At 40.5% G+C, this 17,582-nt stretch overlaps 1 long non-coding RNA gene across 1 annotated transcript; it reads left to right on the top strand.

Moving 5' to 3' along the window:
* Window positions 1-10,374: 10,374 nt before the first annotated feature.
* Window positions 10,375-11,585, top strand: LOC145660251 (uncharacterized). The gene is made up of 5 exons (XR_014126493.1): window positions 10,375-10,465; window positions 11,006-11,056; window positions 11,138-11,191; window positions 11,278-11,476; window positions 11,551-11,585. It is a non-coding gene; the product is annotated as an uncharacterized LOC145660251 (long non-coding RNA).
* The last annotated feature ends 5,997 nt before the right edge of the window (window positions 11,586-17,582 follow it).

Here is a 17,582-nt window from a genome sequence, read left to right as displayed (position 1 = left end):
CTGTTTCTTTCAAATCACCTGTGTGGGAAAGTTTCCCAGCGACCTGAGTGGTGGACGAGGACAGTGTGTTGGTGTTGTAGGGTGTGTGTGCTAAAACACATGAACATGCACATTCAACAGCATCACCCAGATGTGCCAGTTGTGTTTGTTGCTTTTGTCCTGTTGTACCAACAGTGATGCCTAAATGGAGTGTGAAGAAGATCTCTTACAAGTAAGGTGCTTTTCAGGATGTGGAATTTGGAATCTTCTTCGTATATGTATATATAATATCTGAAGAAGTTATATTTATTTCCCAGGTGGTTATTAGTAATGAGTGGAAATGTGCTCACTTGTTTATTTCTGTTTATTTATTCCTCACTTGGTTATTCTGTGTATGATTCAGCTCTTGGTCACTACACACTTGATCAGGAAGGCTGGACAGCCCACACACACACACACACACACACACACACACACACACACACACACACACACACACACGACCATGCTACTTGTTGAGATTCATGGGCTTTAAGTTCTGCTGTGATCCAGCTCTGAACTTCATGGTTTAATCAATCACTGATTGACTCAGCAGGGATTCTGAGGAACAATGTCACATTCACTCCAGTGACACTGATGTTTCAGAGAAAGCCAGATGCTCAAGGATAAAATGAAATGTGATTTTAATCAGAAAAGGATAATCCAACACAGTCAAACTCAGGCAAGGATCAGAACCAGTACTATAGGATAAACAGAGCCAGGGAGCATCACAGAGAGGAACTAAAGTCCAGGTTGAAATCCAGAGAGACAAAATATCCAGGCAGACAAATCCAGGAGGGGCACAAAACAGAAGTAAGCAATCAGAAATAGTTCAGAAATACAGAAAGCCAATATATAACATTTACAACATTTAACTCACACTTTTATCCAAAGCAACTTACAGTTATAATTGAATACAATTTAAGCGATTGAGGATTAAGGGCCTTGCACAGAGGCCCAACAGTGGCAACTGACAGCTTTCTAATTACTAGCTGAGTACCTTAACCACTGAGCTAACACTGCAAAACACTCCATATGCACAGACATTACTTCCACTCTAATGACCTCAGCAGCTTTCTTCATTTAACCAAACATTTGGGTTTCCGCAGGATTATCAAGAAATGAGATACTCCGATGCAATCTGTAATGGCACTGGGAACTCAGCACACACTCAGGTGTGTCATACTCTGAACAGACTGATATTAAATGTTCAATTCATTTATTTATTCTTTTGTTGACATATTAATGACTTACTAGCTGCATTAAAGCCATATAACTGTAACTTCCTAAACAGAGTGTCACATGAATATGACATTTTTGAATGGTGTATCATAATAAATCAAATCAAATTTATTTGTGTAGCGCTTTTTAAAACAGAAATTGTCACAAAGCAGTGTTACAAATGTCCGAGTCCAAGCCCCCAGTGGCAAGGAAAAACTCCCTAGAGCATGAAGAAGAAACCTTGAGAGGAACCAAGACTCAAAGGTGGGGCCCATCCTCCTCTGACCGACAACAGTCACCACAATAATAACAATTTTAAGACAAAAGTAAAAAACTAATAATACAATTTAAAAAATAAGCAATTAATGTCTAGTCCAGTTTTCTAGATGTCCTAGTCTTGTCCCGATGGAGTGCATGTGTCCGAAACCCATCCCGCAAGAGAACGTCCATCAACGTCCATCAAGTAGTTGGCTGGGGTGGAGGTGTGGTGGGCTACAGCAAGGGACATCAGTGGGTGGAGGGAGTAGCCATGGCAGCTGAGATGGGTGTAGGCTCAATAACATCATGACATCAGGGGTAGGTGAGCCTCGGCAGAAAGAGAGACTAAATTATTAGGCATGTCCAGGTACGAGAGTGTGTAAATTAGGGACTGTTTCTTAGTGAGAATGCTTGTGAGATTTAATTTTCTCTCCACTTTGTTTTATTCACAAAAGGTGACTTTGCAAAAAATGTTTTTGGTCACACACTTAGAAACACACACACACACACACCCACACACCCACACACATGTTCATATATAATTAATGAGGTTCTGACTGGGTCATCACCTCTTGTTTAATCTAATTTAATGAGCAATGAGAGACTGGTGGAGAGCAAACCAACACACATAAAAGCTGTGGTTGAAAAATCAGGGTTATTCCACTAAATATTGATTTTGGAATTATTATTTTTATTATTGTTGTTTAAAAATTAATGTAAACTTGTTTTATTTGCATTTTTGAGGTCTGTAAACATTGCATCCTTTTTGTATTTTGACAATATTGACAATATTTGTATTTGGAAATTTGGGGAAAATGTGTGAACCCATAGCAAATCATGTTTATGAACTACCAGCGAAAGCCTGTGTGTGCTTTCTAGTCTGTCAGTCTAAACAGAGAAAACACAGTGTGAGTAGGAAACAGGTTTGTGCAGGAAACAGCTGTGGCCACACCATGCATGTGCATTTCACAGGGACAGCAGCTGGGTCAGAGTGGGTGTGTGCGCTGTGAAGTGAAGTTATAACCGAGTAACAGCAAGTCTTCTCAGGACCCACGTAGCAAGTTCAAGAGGTTTTATTGTCATTTCAGCTATATACAAGTACACAACAAAAATGAGACAATGTTCCTCCAGGACCATAGTGCAACATAAAAACAACAGTGCAACAGACAACATGCTACACAAGTGCAAACAGTCCAATATAGTGCAAAATGTCATTAAATAAACATTAAATAAACAATAATGTGTTTGGTTTTGTGAAATTGCTGATGAGAACATTAAAGAACAGAAGAGGTCTGGCCAAGCTCATTTGATCCCAGTTCCTCTCTGCTGGGTGGACATTAGGGTCTGTTGGACTGAAGTACTGCTGAGAGAGTTCTGGAGTCAGTGTGTGTCCACAGTGGTGGTGGAGTTCTGGGTGTAGAGTTGTCAGTGTGTGCTGGGAGGTCAGTGGTGTTTTCAGTTTGTGTTTTCTCTTCACTGTGCTTCATCTCACTGAAGGTGAGTGTGAAATTCTCTCTTAATGCTGAGTGATATGAAACTACATTTTATATGAAACTGTACATTTATGTGTGAGTCGGTGAGTCTTTCTCATCTTTCCTCTCATCAAAATTTGATTCAATGTTTGCTTCACAAATAATCATTGATCACTCCTGCATTTTGTGACTTAATTCTAAATACACAATAAAGCTTCAAAAGGATTATCCTGATTACCTTAATTTACTGTTTAATTTATATGTTTCTGCAGGCTGCCCTCTGGTAAAGAGTAGAAGAACATTACATATCCGAGCACATGTAGGAGACTCAGTACAGCTGCCCTTTTCCTGCATTGAACCACACAGCAGACCTGAGAGTTTTACCTGATATAAACACCAAAACTCCAGTTATACATCCACAGCTGGACAGAATCTACAAGGTCATGTGGGAGGGTCTGTTCTACTGCCCTGCTCCTGGACTGGACTACACACCAAACCACACACTCTTAAATGGACCTTCAGAGACAAAGAAATCTACCCCACTGACCAGACTCAGCGTTACACAGGCAGAGTTCAGCAGCTCAGTTATTCTCCAGGAAATGTCTTTCTACTCATATCACAGCTGACTGAGGAGGATAAAGGAGTGTATGTGTGTTCCCTGAACAGTAAGGTTGTCAAAAGAGTGCTACTTGATATTACAGGTAAATGAACCTGCTGCTGTTTTCATTTAGTCCATATGCAATGTTCTATCTCTCTCTCTCTCTCTCTCTCTCTCTCTCTCTCCCTCTCCCCCCACTTTCACTACAAACTCTACTCCAATGACCAAAGTCCAGACTAGACCAATACCTTCAACTACAACATCATATCAAAGACCTACTGGAACACACAATACAGAGACCCCAGATAAAGGTAAGAGGTCATAGTTCTGATGCGTTTTGATAAGATGTGAAGATACAATGTGAAACCTCGGCTGTGTCTTTAGTGAAATAGTAACATTTATTCCCATTTTATTTGTTACATTGCACACATTCTCTCTCTCTCTCTCTCTCTCTCTCTCTCTCCCTCTCTCTCTCTCTTTCTCTCTCTCACACACACACACACACACACACACACTTTCCATCCTTATTTATATTTTCCCACTTACAGATTCAGATTCTGCCAGCATGTATCACTTCATCCTTTATCCTGTTCTGCTGCTGCTGTTAGGAATTGGAGTTATCTACTGGAGATACAGAGGTACACACACACACACACACACACACACACACACACACACACACATGTTGTGCTTACTGTGCCTCATTCTGTCTGGTTTCATTCTGTAGTTCAGAGATGTGGGCAGAGGGAGAGCAGAGACGTGAGGACACAGGTGAGTACACACTCCCCCTTAAGACTGACAGCACGCTGCGTTCGCTCTATTCTACCTGAACCCATATGGTTCATTAACATGCTTGCACACAAAAGCCACCTCAAAATGCAGGACACAGGCAGGGTAGCATGCTTTTCTCAGCTGTTACATCACTGAACACTGCCCCATTTTAAAGGGTCTTTTCAGCTTTCTTCCTTCATTCTGAAGGCACAAATGGTCTATTCTGTCAGACATTCAATTTATCACACCCACAGTCCATGTTTACATGTACAGTATAAGGCAGATGTTGTTATCAATATCATCTCACATGTTTATCAGTATGACAGTATGTGTGTTCTCAATCAAACCCGTGACTCTCGTGTTACCAGCACCGTGCACTACCTGTCTACCAGGTGAGCAGATAAGCAGGAGATGGATTACTGGATATCGTACAGAGAACTTCACACTGAGACCTGTTCTAATTGTGAACTTGTATAGAAATATATGTGTGTGTGTGTGTGTGTGGGTGTAGAGTTGTCAGTGTGTGCTGGGAGGTCAGTGGTGTTTTCAGTTTGTGTTTTCTCTTCACTGTGCTTCATCTCACTGAAGGTGAGTGTGAAATTCTCTCTTAATGCTGAGTGATACGAAACTACATTTTATATGAAACTGTACATTTATGTGTGAGTCGGTGAGTCTTTCTCATCTTTCCTCTCATCAGAATTTGATTCAATGTTTGCTTCACAAATAATCATTGGTCACTCCTGCATTTTGTGACTTAATTTTAAATACACAATAAAGCTTCAAAAGGATTATCCTGATTACCTTAATTTACTGTTTAATTTATATGTTTCTGCAGGCTGCACTCTGGTAAAGAGTAGAAGAACATTACATATCCGAGCACATGTAGGAGACTCAGTACAGCTGCCCTTTTCCTGCACTGAACCACACAGCAGACCTGAGAGTTGTTTTGTGAAATTCATAGAATGGTGAATGATTAGTTTTCTTTGAGCTGTTAGTCACAGTTTCAGTTCACACTGCTTCAACAAGTGATGGCTGCAGAGCTCCATTTTTTAAGGCCTGCTTTTGTGATGCGAGGAGGTAAAGCAGGATGTGAGGAAGAGTCACGTTACACACAACAAACATTTATTGTGATACACAAAAGACATCTAAGTGGTTAGCAGGCTAAGCGGGTTTAAACATCGACAACACTTATACTCAGACACAAGACTTATATACATGCATACTAATGACACACAATAAGGAGCAGGTGTGAAACACAGGGAGGGCATAGCCATACGGATAAACACACACACACACACACACACACACACACACACACACACACACACACACACACACACACACACACACACACACACGCGCGCGCGCGCGTTTGGGGGGAGGGGCCGAACAAAGGTTCACCAACCCCAGGAAGGAGGCAGGACGCAGGAAGTGTTTATCTGGGCAAACCAAGAATTAGAGTTATAACATTAGTGTAGTTCAAATCACTTGCAGATTTACAATGAACCCACTTACACAAATATGGTAGTCAGAAAATGTAAACTGTGCACAAAAACTGTAAACTGTAAACTTGTACAGCACTTTCTTAAACCCAGTTTATAAAGAGCTTTACAGGGTATAGAATGAATAATAAAGCTTATTACATCCTGAGATCTCTCATCTTATTTGCAAAAATTAAAAAGAAAAATAAATGAACGTTGAACAATTTAAATAATACAATGCAAAATTAAAAGAAACATTAAAGGAATTAATAATTTAAAGTAAAAGGCAATTTACATGATTAAGTGATTATAAATAGACATAGCACATTATAAATAAGAAAAGGGAAGACCTTTCATACAAAGCACTTAACGCATTATGAATGTTCAGAACATTTTGCATCCATCAAGTCTTTATGGGCACTTGTAATACCTTATAGCATTATTTTAAAAAGATTTTGTAGTCTACTTTGAGTACATGATTTAAAGGATTAAAGGGTTAAAGGTTCTGATTTGAAGCTTCAGTGTCTCACAATGTCTGGGTCAGAGCTGCTCTTTAAGGATAAATCCTGCATGAGTTCACATGCCAGCGTTTCTCCAGGATCGCTCTGATGTGCTGCACTCGTCTGTAATATTAAAACAAAGTGAGAGAGCAGTGCAAGAACAGGTGACTCGAGCACTAGATAATGCTTCATATCAAAAAGTCAAAGATGAATGCTCATTGGTAGTGTGATTTTGTGCAGTAATACATTTAATGTTTTTTGAAAATAAGATAAGGCATTAAAAAACAAAAGTAATAAATCAGCGAAGGTTTAACAAGGATACACATTGTCACTGATGCAAAATGCCTCCGTCACAGTATCCCTACTGTATTTCTTTCTCAGTAGCACCACCTAGTGGAGGATTTAGTGCTGGGTAACCTTGAATGAGTATGTGCAAATACAAATACAAGATTTTTATAATCCATTCATATTTTAATAAAACTGATGAAGATCTTAAACTGAACTGCTGGCCGAGCCAAAGACTGTCAAATGGAGTTTTTTTATTTATTTTTTTTATAAAGAATCTAAAGTCATCTAGTCAACTGACCAGACAAACCGTTACACTGATAGAATTCAGCTGGTTACTGCTCCAGGAAATTTCTCTCTATTCATATCTGGTCTGACTAAAGAGGATGGGGGACAGTACAGGTGTTGCATCAGCAGTCATCATCTTATAGACGTCAAACTCCAAGTAACAGGTAAACCAACCTCTTGTGTATTTATAGTATGCATGAAATGTTGACTACCCTTAGTGACTGGTCTGTACCAATAACTATTGTACTATGAATAAAAATACAATCAACTAGACAAATATGGAATGCTATTCTCATCTAAAATATGAATCTGAACCCACTGATGCAACACTAATAGATCACAGACCTGAAACACTCAGAAATAAAATATGACGTTCTGTTTGTGCTTTATTTTAATCTCCCCATATTTAGTCCAAGGTGCCTGGGTCATGTGGTCAGAAACTGACCAGTGATAAAATAGTGGATCTCTAACACAAAATATTCATGGCAACAGATAGGCTGTACTTTCTAACTGTACTAGGTGTTTCTATTAGAGTATAAACACCCTGGAATTGTGGCTGACATGAGGCATATAAAGACATTTAGATTTCAGCTCTGGTTGTTTGAGCACCAAGTTTCAAGAATCATTGAGAAAATACACTGCCTGACCAAAAAAAGGTCACACACTCTAATATTTCATTGGGCCGCCTTTAGCTTTGATTACGGCATGCGTTCGCTGTGACATCATTTCCACAAGCAAGTCACAACATTTATTTGTGTCCAGAGTTGCATCAATTTTTTCCCAAGATCTTATATTGATGATGGGAGATTTGGACCACTGTACAGAGTCTTCTCCAGCACATCCCAAAAATTCTCAATGGGGTTCAGGTCTGGACTCTGTGGTGGCCAATCCATGTGTGAAACTGATGTCTCATGCTGTTGAACCACTCTTTCACAATTTGAGCCTGATGAATCCTGGCATTGTCATCTTAGAATATGCCCATGCCATCAGGGAAGAAAAAAAATCCATTGATGGAATAACCTGGTCATTCAGTATATTCAGATAGTCAACTGACCTCATTCTTTGGGCACATAACGTTGTTGAACCTAGACCTGACCAACTGCAGCAACCCCAGATCATAGCACTGCCCCCACAGGCTTATACGGTAGGCACTAGGCACGATGGATGCATCATTTCAGCCACCTCTCTTCTTATCCTGATGCACCCATCACTCTGGAACAGGATAAATCTGGACTCATCAGACCAAATGACCTTCTTCCATTGCTCCAGAGTCCAATATTTATGCTCCCTAGCAAACTGAAGCCATTTTTGCCGGTTAGCCTCACTGACAAGTGGTTTTCTTAAGGCTACACAGCTGTTTAGTCCCAATCCCTTGAGTTCACTTCGCATTGTGCGTGTGTAAATGCTCCTACTTTCACTATTAAACATATCCATGAGTTCTACTGTTGTTTTTCTATGATTTGATTTCACTACACGTTTAAGTGATCGCCGAGCACGATCATTCAAGATTTCTTTCCGACCACATTCCTTCTTCGAAGATGATGTTTCCCCGCTGTCCTTCCACTTTTTAATAAGGCATTGGCCAGTTCTTAACCTGATTCTAGTAGTTTCAGCATCTCCTTAGATGTTTTCTCTGCTTGATGTATGCCAATAATTTGACACTTCTGAAACAGATTAACATCTTTTCCACGACCACAGGATGTGTCTTTCGATATGGTTGTTTAACAACTGAGAAGGTACTCACTGCATCAATTAGGGCTAAATAACTTGTTTCCAGCTGAAACATAATCACCTATGCAGTAATTATCCAATGGGAGGCTCTTACCTATTTGCTTAGTTAAATCCAGGTGGTGACCTTTTTTTTTTGGACATGTAGTGTATGATTCACAGTACTAAGTCCCACCTCTTTGATATCTGCAATTATTTGATTCTCTCACAGAAAATGATTGATTTGTATTTAAAAGAAAAGGCAATTTGCTTGCTTCAGAAAGGAAACACTGCACCTACAGAGCCCTGTAGCCTCAGACTAAGCTGTTGTATTACCACCACTGACACACAGCAAACTGACACACAGGAAACTGAACATTTCTGCTTGTACAAATTGTAAATCCATCAGTTCTGTAGTATAAAATCTAAAGCTAAATGTACAAAATACATAACAGCCCTGAACCCTCATTACTTATAACTGATCACACTTTACAATTCTTGCACAGCCTCCATATAAACCTAGAAAGCCTAAGAGAGAGTAATGGAATTTACAAACTGTCAAAAAAATGATTTATTGCTTGATTTGTTTTGACCCTCCATATATATATATATATATATATATATATATATATATATATATATATATATATATATATATATATATATATAATTATTATTATTATATGATTTATGATGTGACAATATTATATGAAAATAAAATAAAACACACTGAGGGATCCTCAAAATAGTTTTATTGACTTAAAAAAATGTAATTGTGAAATATTCAAGTGATTAAAGTAAATAAAACTTCCGAGTCTTAAACGAATACGTACCACCCAGTCTTTAATGTCCGCTCCGCTCTGCTGCCAGTCATGTAGTCATACTCAAACTTGCGTATGGGTCTCGGGTGTGTGTGTGTGTGTGTGTGTGTGTGTGTGTGTGTGTGTGTGTGTGTGTGTGTGTGTCTCTCTCTCTCTCTCTCTCTCTCACTCACCCACTCATTCACCCCTCCCACTCCCTCCCATTGGTTGATTCTCTAGAGGTTACACCTCCTCACCACCCACCCCCCCCCCCCGCCCCCCAACATGCAGGAAAAACTTTCTGACAAAATATGATATAAGGTGAAAAAAAAAAAACTCCTCCCAGGGTCAGAAATACACTCCTCATTTGACTCCTCAATTTTGCCGCCTTTTCTTTCTACCCAACCACCCGGTCTGACCAATCCCGTGCAGCGTGCAACTCCTCCCACAAAACCAGACCCTCGTACCCGCTCATTTAAATTTAGTTGTACCCCAGATGTTTGAGTAGGAATCATTGAAATAATTCTTTAATAGTGAAATAATGTGATTAAAGAAAATAACATTTTTTAGTCTCATACTACACCAGTTTGTCTCCACTTTCTCTATCTGTTCAGTGTCCTCTCTGACACACACTCTGCAGTCAGAGGTCATTGACTCACTCACTCACTCTCTCTCTCACACACACACACACACACACACACACACACACACACACACACACACACACACACACACACAACTCTCACACGACACCTGTTCACATCTTATTTGCCAGATGTACTCAAACAAGGCAATAAGCAAACTTTTCAGAAAACATCACAAAGTTTTAATTTATTTATTTTTTGTCTGATCTCTAACCATTGTGGTTACTCTATAAGTTTTATCACACAAGGTTTTTGTCCGTTATCACAAGTTGTACTCTTACCACTTTCAGTGCATTCCACAACTGAGAGAGGTGTTGGGGGAGGGACGTAATTTACAACTTCTATCCGAAAACCATTTCTATCCCCACCGACTTTTTCTTAAAGCCGTGTTTTCGGTATTTCACTCCTTTAGTTCACAACAGGTAAGCAATTCAGTAATGCTTAACTAATTCATGCTATACCTTATATTCGTATAAGTTACTAAAAAGGCTGACGTGTATTTAGCTATTTATTTAGCTAATGGATGAAATACTTGATCGTGCGTTGTATGATTTAACTCAGTGGGGCTTAGCGTCGTAATTAATTTCAGGTCTAGACAAAACATACATTTTAACAATCAATGCGTAGTATCTACAAGCTATCGTAAGTATTCTTTTGCGAGCAATCTAGGAAAGGATATTGTCAATGTCTTTATTCTGATGATTAATGGTCAATATGTAATATGACCGCTATGCCATAGAGTACGTGAAACATTTTGATCGACTAAAACTCTTTTGATCGACGGCTATTCTTATTCTCAGGGCTAGCTAAATAGAAAAAACTTTAGCTTCGAAGTGGGTGAATCTATTTACTTAAATTAACCAGTACATGACCTGACATAAATGCGGTTTTGGTATAAAGGATATCATTATGGTGATCTTTTCTACTCATGGTGTATAATTCTGTTCTATGTATTTCCATAGTTTCCGACGTTCACGACTTCCTTGACTCTGTGGAGAGAAATGCCGCCCAAGGTAATTTCTTATTTGTGAACTTTTATAAATGTTAATTTTATGTATTTGTTTTGTTTACATTTTTGTTACTTTTATTTGCAGATATAAGGACACAAGCTGATGAAACAGTTCATATATTGAAAGAGTTGTTACAAGGTAATCTTTTCTAGAGTGCGTCTACCATATGTTAAAAGATCGCTTTATGTCTAAAAGTTTATGCAGTGCGTTAATTTGTCACACAGGCAGAGGGGGTGAATCCCTCTACTGTCATCCACTATTCATCGAGCCCTCTGGCGGAGCTCACAAATATTTCACCTCTTACAACCGGCAACGTCTACAGAAACGTATACAGAGGTCACTGTGGCTTATAACATACGTCTAAATAATTCTAGGCCTATTCACGCTGTTCAACCACACTAACCTGTAGGCCACAATCTCCACGTAAGTATATTTTTAAAAGCATGTTTATTAATCACATTTATACTAGAATAATTGGATCAACTTTCTTTTCTAAGATGATTCGGACGACGAGGATGATTGACAGCTGTCAAATCAACCAATCAAATCAAGCAATAAATCATTTTGACGGTTAGTAAATACCATTACTCTCTCTGTTCACAAATAGCTGCCATTTTATGCAAATTTCGTGGGTATGTTGGATGGCCTAAAATGCGTTTTACGAGCAGATGTACTTAAAATTTAAATGGTTTACAATTCTAATTTTTCAGAAATATCTGATTCAAAGTTGCAGAAAAAAATGCTGCTTTCCAGCATTTGCTCATTTTTGGGGCTTGAAAATCATAGTTTTAAATCTGGCTAAGCAGTATGACTTCTCAAGCATTAGGATGCAAAATTCAGACAACCCCACCAAAGTTCTCTTGTTTCTTACCCTTCGAGAAACAGACTGTTGCTAACTGGGCATAATATGAAGAGTTTTACTTTATCTCTGTAGTTCTCTCATTGGCATTTAGAGCATAACCTATTGCACAAATTCTGTATGCTTGACATTGCCTTGCAAGGATTTTTTCTTTGCCATAGATTTGATGAAAGTAACTTTTAAAATTGAGCTAATTAGCATAAACCTTTTTAGGAAACAAAATAAGGACACACTCACTAAAGTTTATACTTCCTGTACTAATGTTTGAAAGACTTGAATTAGCATAGACATTATGCTACGAGTTTTAATTCATCAGTTTGGCGATTAGTTAAGGAGCCTGACTTTGCTCTGTGAAGAACAGCCCTCCATTCAACTGTAAGGACAGCAGTTACACATTTACCAAGAAAAGAGTTTCAGCCTGGTATTGAACCAGGTACTTTCTGCCTGTAAAGCAAACATGATAACCACTACACTACAGAAACCATACAGCAAGGGGACTTCTGGATCCATCCAGCATTTCCTCCCTTTTGGTGCCTGAAAGGCATAGTTTAAAAACTGGCTTGAATTGTCTTCTCCCCATTAGGATGCAAAATTCAATCCCACCAACCAACGTTTTCTTGTTTCATTGCCTTTGAGGGACAGAATGTTACTCTCTAGGAATAATATGATGAGCTTTACGTGATCACTGTAGGCTGTTCCCTGCAGTGTTTACTCTGCTCAGTAAAGCCATACATTTCTAGCTGCATGCGACTCCCATCTTGCCTGCTTCTCAAAACTCACATTATGGTTTAATATATATTTGAAGTACAGTTGTTTTCTATTGATTTTGATTTCATTTCAAGAAACGTCAGTTGTACTGCGTTTATTTCACCATCATCTCAACAACATATCAGCAAGAATGTGTTCTGATTGTCATTAAGAACATAATATGATTAGATTTATAGATCAAAACAACAATTAATCAAATTATATTTATCAAATGGAGCAAAATGAAGCTTGTGAAGAAAATACTAATATTTTCTTAATACACTTTCAAGAAGTAGTGGGGACAATGTAACGCAGTTCAGAAATTGATGGGGACAGGGTAAATTGCATCTGGCAGTTGTCTCGGGTATTTCCAATGCTGTGCCTCATGAGCTGAAAACTAACTTTGTGGTGTACCATGTTACGCAGGTTTTAAACTAACATGGATTTTCGCTGAAACAGAATCCATCCTTATAACCAACGACATAGACATCGGCACCATTCCCCCACATCACAGTGTCACCCCTTTCCACATGGACACCACAAGGCGGCAGATGAGGAGATGATGGGAGAGAGGCTGAGGAAGATGAGGGAGGAGCAGCAGACACTGAAGGAGGAGAGAGACATGGCAGGTTCTCCTGCAGATGTGAGTAAATGTATCTATTTTCATCCAGCATTCATTTTATGCATCATCTATAGGTTTTCTGTTTATCTGTCTGGAGTTGGTATTCTCAAAGCATTCCATTCTTAATATCATGGTAACCAGAATGAAGTCATTTTAATGACTTAACACATCAGAATAATCTTGGCTCTGCAATGGGAAGCACAAATTTTTGTGTTAGATATGCAGGTAGCAGTCTATAGCAGACTATAAACTTAAGAGAACTCGAATGAATAGTGAATCTGAGAAGATATGGTAGTAGGAATAACACACTTTAATAGCAAAAGCAAATCCATTCACAGCCACTTATAAAAACATCTGTTTTCCTCAACACACAATCAGCTTTTTCATTCATGAAGCAAAGTGATGGGAATCAGGAACCAGTTCCAAATTGCCCGATCCATCAGAATTATACGACTCCGAGATGAAGACTTCTTTTTGTGCATTTTTCTGAATTTGGCATTGTGCAAAACTAACATTGAGTGTCATGATTTCAATCTCTTACAAACATGCAAGAAGGTGTCATGGAGGAGAGGCGTGGCTTCTTTTCATGAAAAAAAGATAACAGAGGTGCATGGATTGTCTGGAATATGACCATTTCAAGTAAGAGTGGAATCACAAGACGTATGTCGAAACATCTTTCGATGCAACTTGGTCCAACATTCCAGAAATACCATGTGCTGCTGCTTCCCAGTCGAGCAGGATGTCCCATCCCCCAGATAAATATGCTGCATTAGAATAAAGTTAACACTATGCTGCCAGGCTTAGCAGGTTATTTCTTTGATTAAATGAAAATGAACACTGTACAAACCTCCTCTACTTTCATGCATATTAGATGAGGATGGACACACTGTTGCTCCAGCCAGCTGGAAGACTCAACATCAGCCCCCAGCTGAAAGCTCCATCTCATGCTTGCTGCACAGTGATGGAGAGTGAGCATAGCAGGGGTGAATGCATCACTGTGCCAGACAGGCAGGCAGGGAGGCAGACAGGCAAGTAAACTGGGCAGGCAGGTGGGCAGGTGGCAGGGTAAGCAGAGAGGCTGGGGAGGCGGGGAGGCAGGGAGGGAGGGTGCACAGGCAGGCAGGCAGGGAGGGTGGTAGGCTGGGGAGGCAGGGAGGGAGGCAGGCAGGGAGGGTGGTAGGCTGGGGAGGCAGGGAGGGAGGGAGGGAGTCTGGGGAGACAAACAGGCTGGCAGACAAGCAGGGAGAGATGGAGGGAGGGAGGGGGCTGAGGAGTGAGGGAGACAGGCAAACAGGGAGGGAGGCAGACTGGCACATAAGCTGGGCAGGCAGGCAAGTGGGTGGGCAGGAGGGTAAGCAGAGAGGCTGGGGAGGCAGGGAGGGAGAGAGAGGCACTGGGGAGGCAGGGAGGGTGGGGAGGCAAGCAGGCAGGGAGAGAGCAAGAACACTGGGTACACTGGGGAGGAAAGGAGGGAGGCAGGAAGGGAGGGAGGGAGTCTGGGGTTACATGTGGCCAGATGAACAGAATGTATTCCAAACCTCCCCCAGGAGTCTGCGTCTCCATTCAGATCTACCGGCCATGGGTAGCCCCAGCCTCCCCTCGGTGTCTGGGTCTCGATTCTAATCATGTGGCCACATGTATTCCCAGCCTCCCCTGGAGTATGGGTCACATGCTGCTTGTCTGGCCTCATGTATCCCCAGCCTCCCTCCCTCCCACCCTGGCTGCCTACCTGCCTCACTGCCTCCTGAGCCTCCTTCACTCCCTCCCTCCCTGTCAGCCTCCCTGCCTCCTTCTCTCCCCAGCCTCCCTCCCTCCGTGCCTGCCTGCCTCCCCAGCCTTTTTCTCTCTGGCCTGCCTGCCTACGCTCCTCCCAGTGCCGTGCCTGCAAACCTCCCACGCCTTCCATCGCTGAGTGCAGCCGCACCTCCAGACCTCCTGAGCCTGCCATCGCTGAACGCAACCATGACTCGGCACCCACATCGGACATGCAGGTGGACGCTCAGGACACGTCAGACGTGCTCGTGAACGCTCAGCTCATGCTCCACTGGTGCCCACGCCCTACGACACTTCTGTAACTGCATCTACATAATGTATCTATACCTGTTTGTGTGAACTTGGTAAAAACCTGTTACCCTGCCTTGTGGCATCGGTGTTCCTTTACCTGTTCCAGTAGCTGCACTCATGCCTGTTGTTTATTTTGTTGCTGTGCCTGTCTCAGTTTTGTTTAACATAATTACGTCTGCCTTTGCTTCTGTGCCTGTCCCTGTTCCCGCAGCTATCCCAGTATTTCTCCTCTCCTGTCTCTGTGCTCGCCTCCTGTTCTAGCCATGTTGCCAGTCCCACTCCTTTTCCCTCAGTCTGTCCCAATTCCTGTGCCTGTCCATGGTTTACAGTCTCGTCTAGCATAAGTAACCTGGTTCTGTGCTTCATCGTTGTTCTCCTGTTAGCCATTCCTTAGTGTTAAGTTTCCTTAGTTGCCTTGTTATCAGCCTCGCCCTGTTAGCCTGCTTAGTCTTCTGATTCTTTCCCTCATTCTATTCTGTGTTGTTTTTCTTGTTCATTTTTTTATATTAAACTTGTTATTTATTTGTTAATCCTGTCTGTTCGTTTACTCATTCTCATTAGGGTTTGCCTAGTCATTGTTCCAGTTCACTCTCACATCCGAGGCATTGTTACTTTGTATATGTGTTCACCCTCAGCCTCCCAACCATTACACTCATGTGGTTCCTTATTTCCCAAAATCCAGATGTATTATTAAGTACATTTTAAATAGAAAAATAAAGATGCAGACTTGAGAATTAATTGAAGAGAATAGCAGGCCCTGTGTTTTTGCTGTTCGATATAACATACAAACAAGGCATATGGTAAATATGCTGCGTTAGAGTAATGTGAACGCCACACAGGCAGGTTTGGCAGGTTATTTCTTTGACTAAATTAAAATGAACGCTGTGCAAACATTCTCTGCTTTCATCCATTTTAGATGAGGATGGACAGACGGTTGTTCCAGCCAGCTGCAAGACTCACCGTCCCCCCCCAGCTGAAAGCTCCATCTCATGCTTGCTGTGAGTGTGGCAACGGTGAACACGTCACTGCGCCCATCACTGCATCACGGAAGAGACACTGAGACACTGTGATGAAGAGGAGGAAGAGGACTACACTCAGATAATTATTATGATCATGTGGCATGGTTTAAAACATGAAGCTTCAATAAAGCCATTAAACTAAACCATTTGGTGGTACTAATATAATAATAATAATAATAGTAAACTTTAGTTGTATACAACTTTTTAAAATTATAGCACAAAATAAGAGTACACACAATCAAGATAAAAAAAAACAGTTCAAACAACAATAAAACACTGGATAATAAAATCATAGAACATAAAATCTGTTCAATATAAACAGTGTATAATATAAACAGTGAAATAAATTTGGTAAGAGAGATAAAACTAGAGATTTACAATATAATTTTTTTTTTACGTTCCATGTAATTTTCATACGCCAAAACTGTGATGGAGTTTGCAGATCTGTGCCCTTCAAAACTAAATACATGCTCTTGAGAGAGCTCCCTGCTTTTACCCATCAGGAGATGTTTCTTGTGTGGCACCTTGCTAATGAGACACCTTTTTATAGGCCATCAGTTGAACTATCTAATTTAATTTGCACTAATTGGCAGGATTGCTTTCTAATTACTGATAGATTTCAGCTGGTGTCATGACTTTCCATGGCTTTTTGCACCTCTATTTCTTCATGTGTTCCATACTTTTTCCCTGTGTCACTTCTCATTATTACACATAATCTATGGACATCTATGGTTTGATTTCTTTGCATGTGTGGATTGGATGTGTTGTTACCAACATCTGGTGAGAATTTCATGTCAATAGCACCTTTAGAAATATATTTACTTAGAAAATTGGTGACGTGTTCAATACTTATTTCACCCGCTGTATGTCATATAATGCCGTAGCAAGCCAACTGCCTCAGCTACAACAGCAAAATAAATTAACTTTGCAGAACCTTTTCAACACAGCTCTACTGCCCTAAGCAACCACCTGCTATGTTCTACGTATGAACCCTTTCACACCAAGCACTGGACCAGAGTCACCTGTTTGGGATAAAAGATGATTTTCACATTTGGTGTTTTTTCTTGAGTCTGAGTGAGACTGTTTCTATGTCACTGATCTGGTTTCACATTGTGTACAATTCTGCAGAACCATCTGCTCTACTTTGGTGTTCAACCCTCCTGATCAAGCTTGTCTGTCCAATGCATTGGTGAATTTGTACACCAATAATGTGTACAT

The sequence above is a fragment of the Electrophorus electricus genome, chromosome 2 (assembly GCF_041902795.1).
Source record: "Electrophorus electricus isolate QZ-2024a chromosome 2, ASM4190279v1, whole genome shotgun sequence".
Taxonomy (NCBI): Eukaryota; Metazoa; Chordata; class Actinopteri; order Gymnotiformes; family Gymnotidae; genus Electrophorus; species Electrophorus electricus.
The sequence above is the reverse complement of the archived record's forward strand: the minus strand, read 5'-3'. Positions and strand labels throughout refer to the sequence as shown.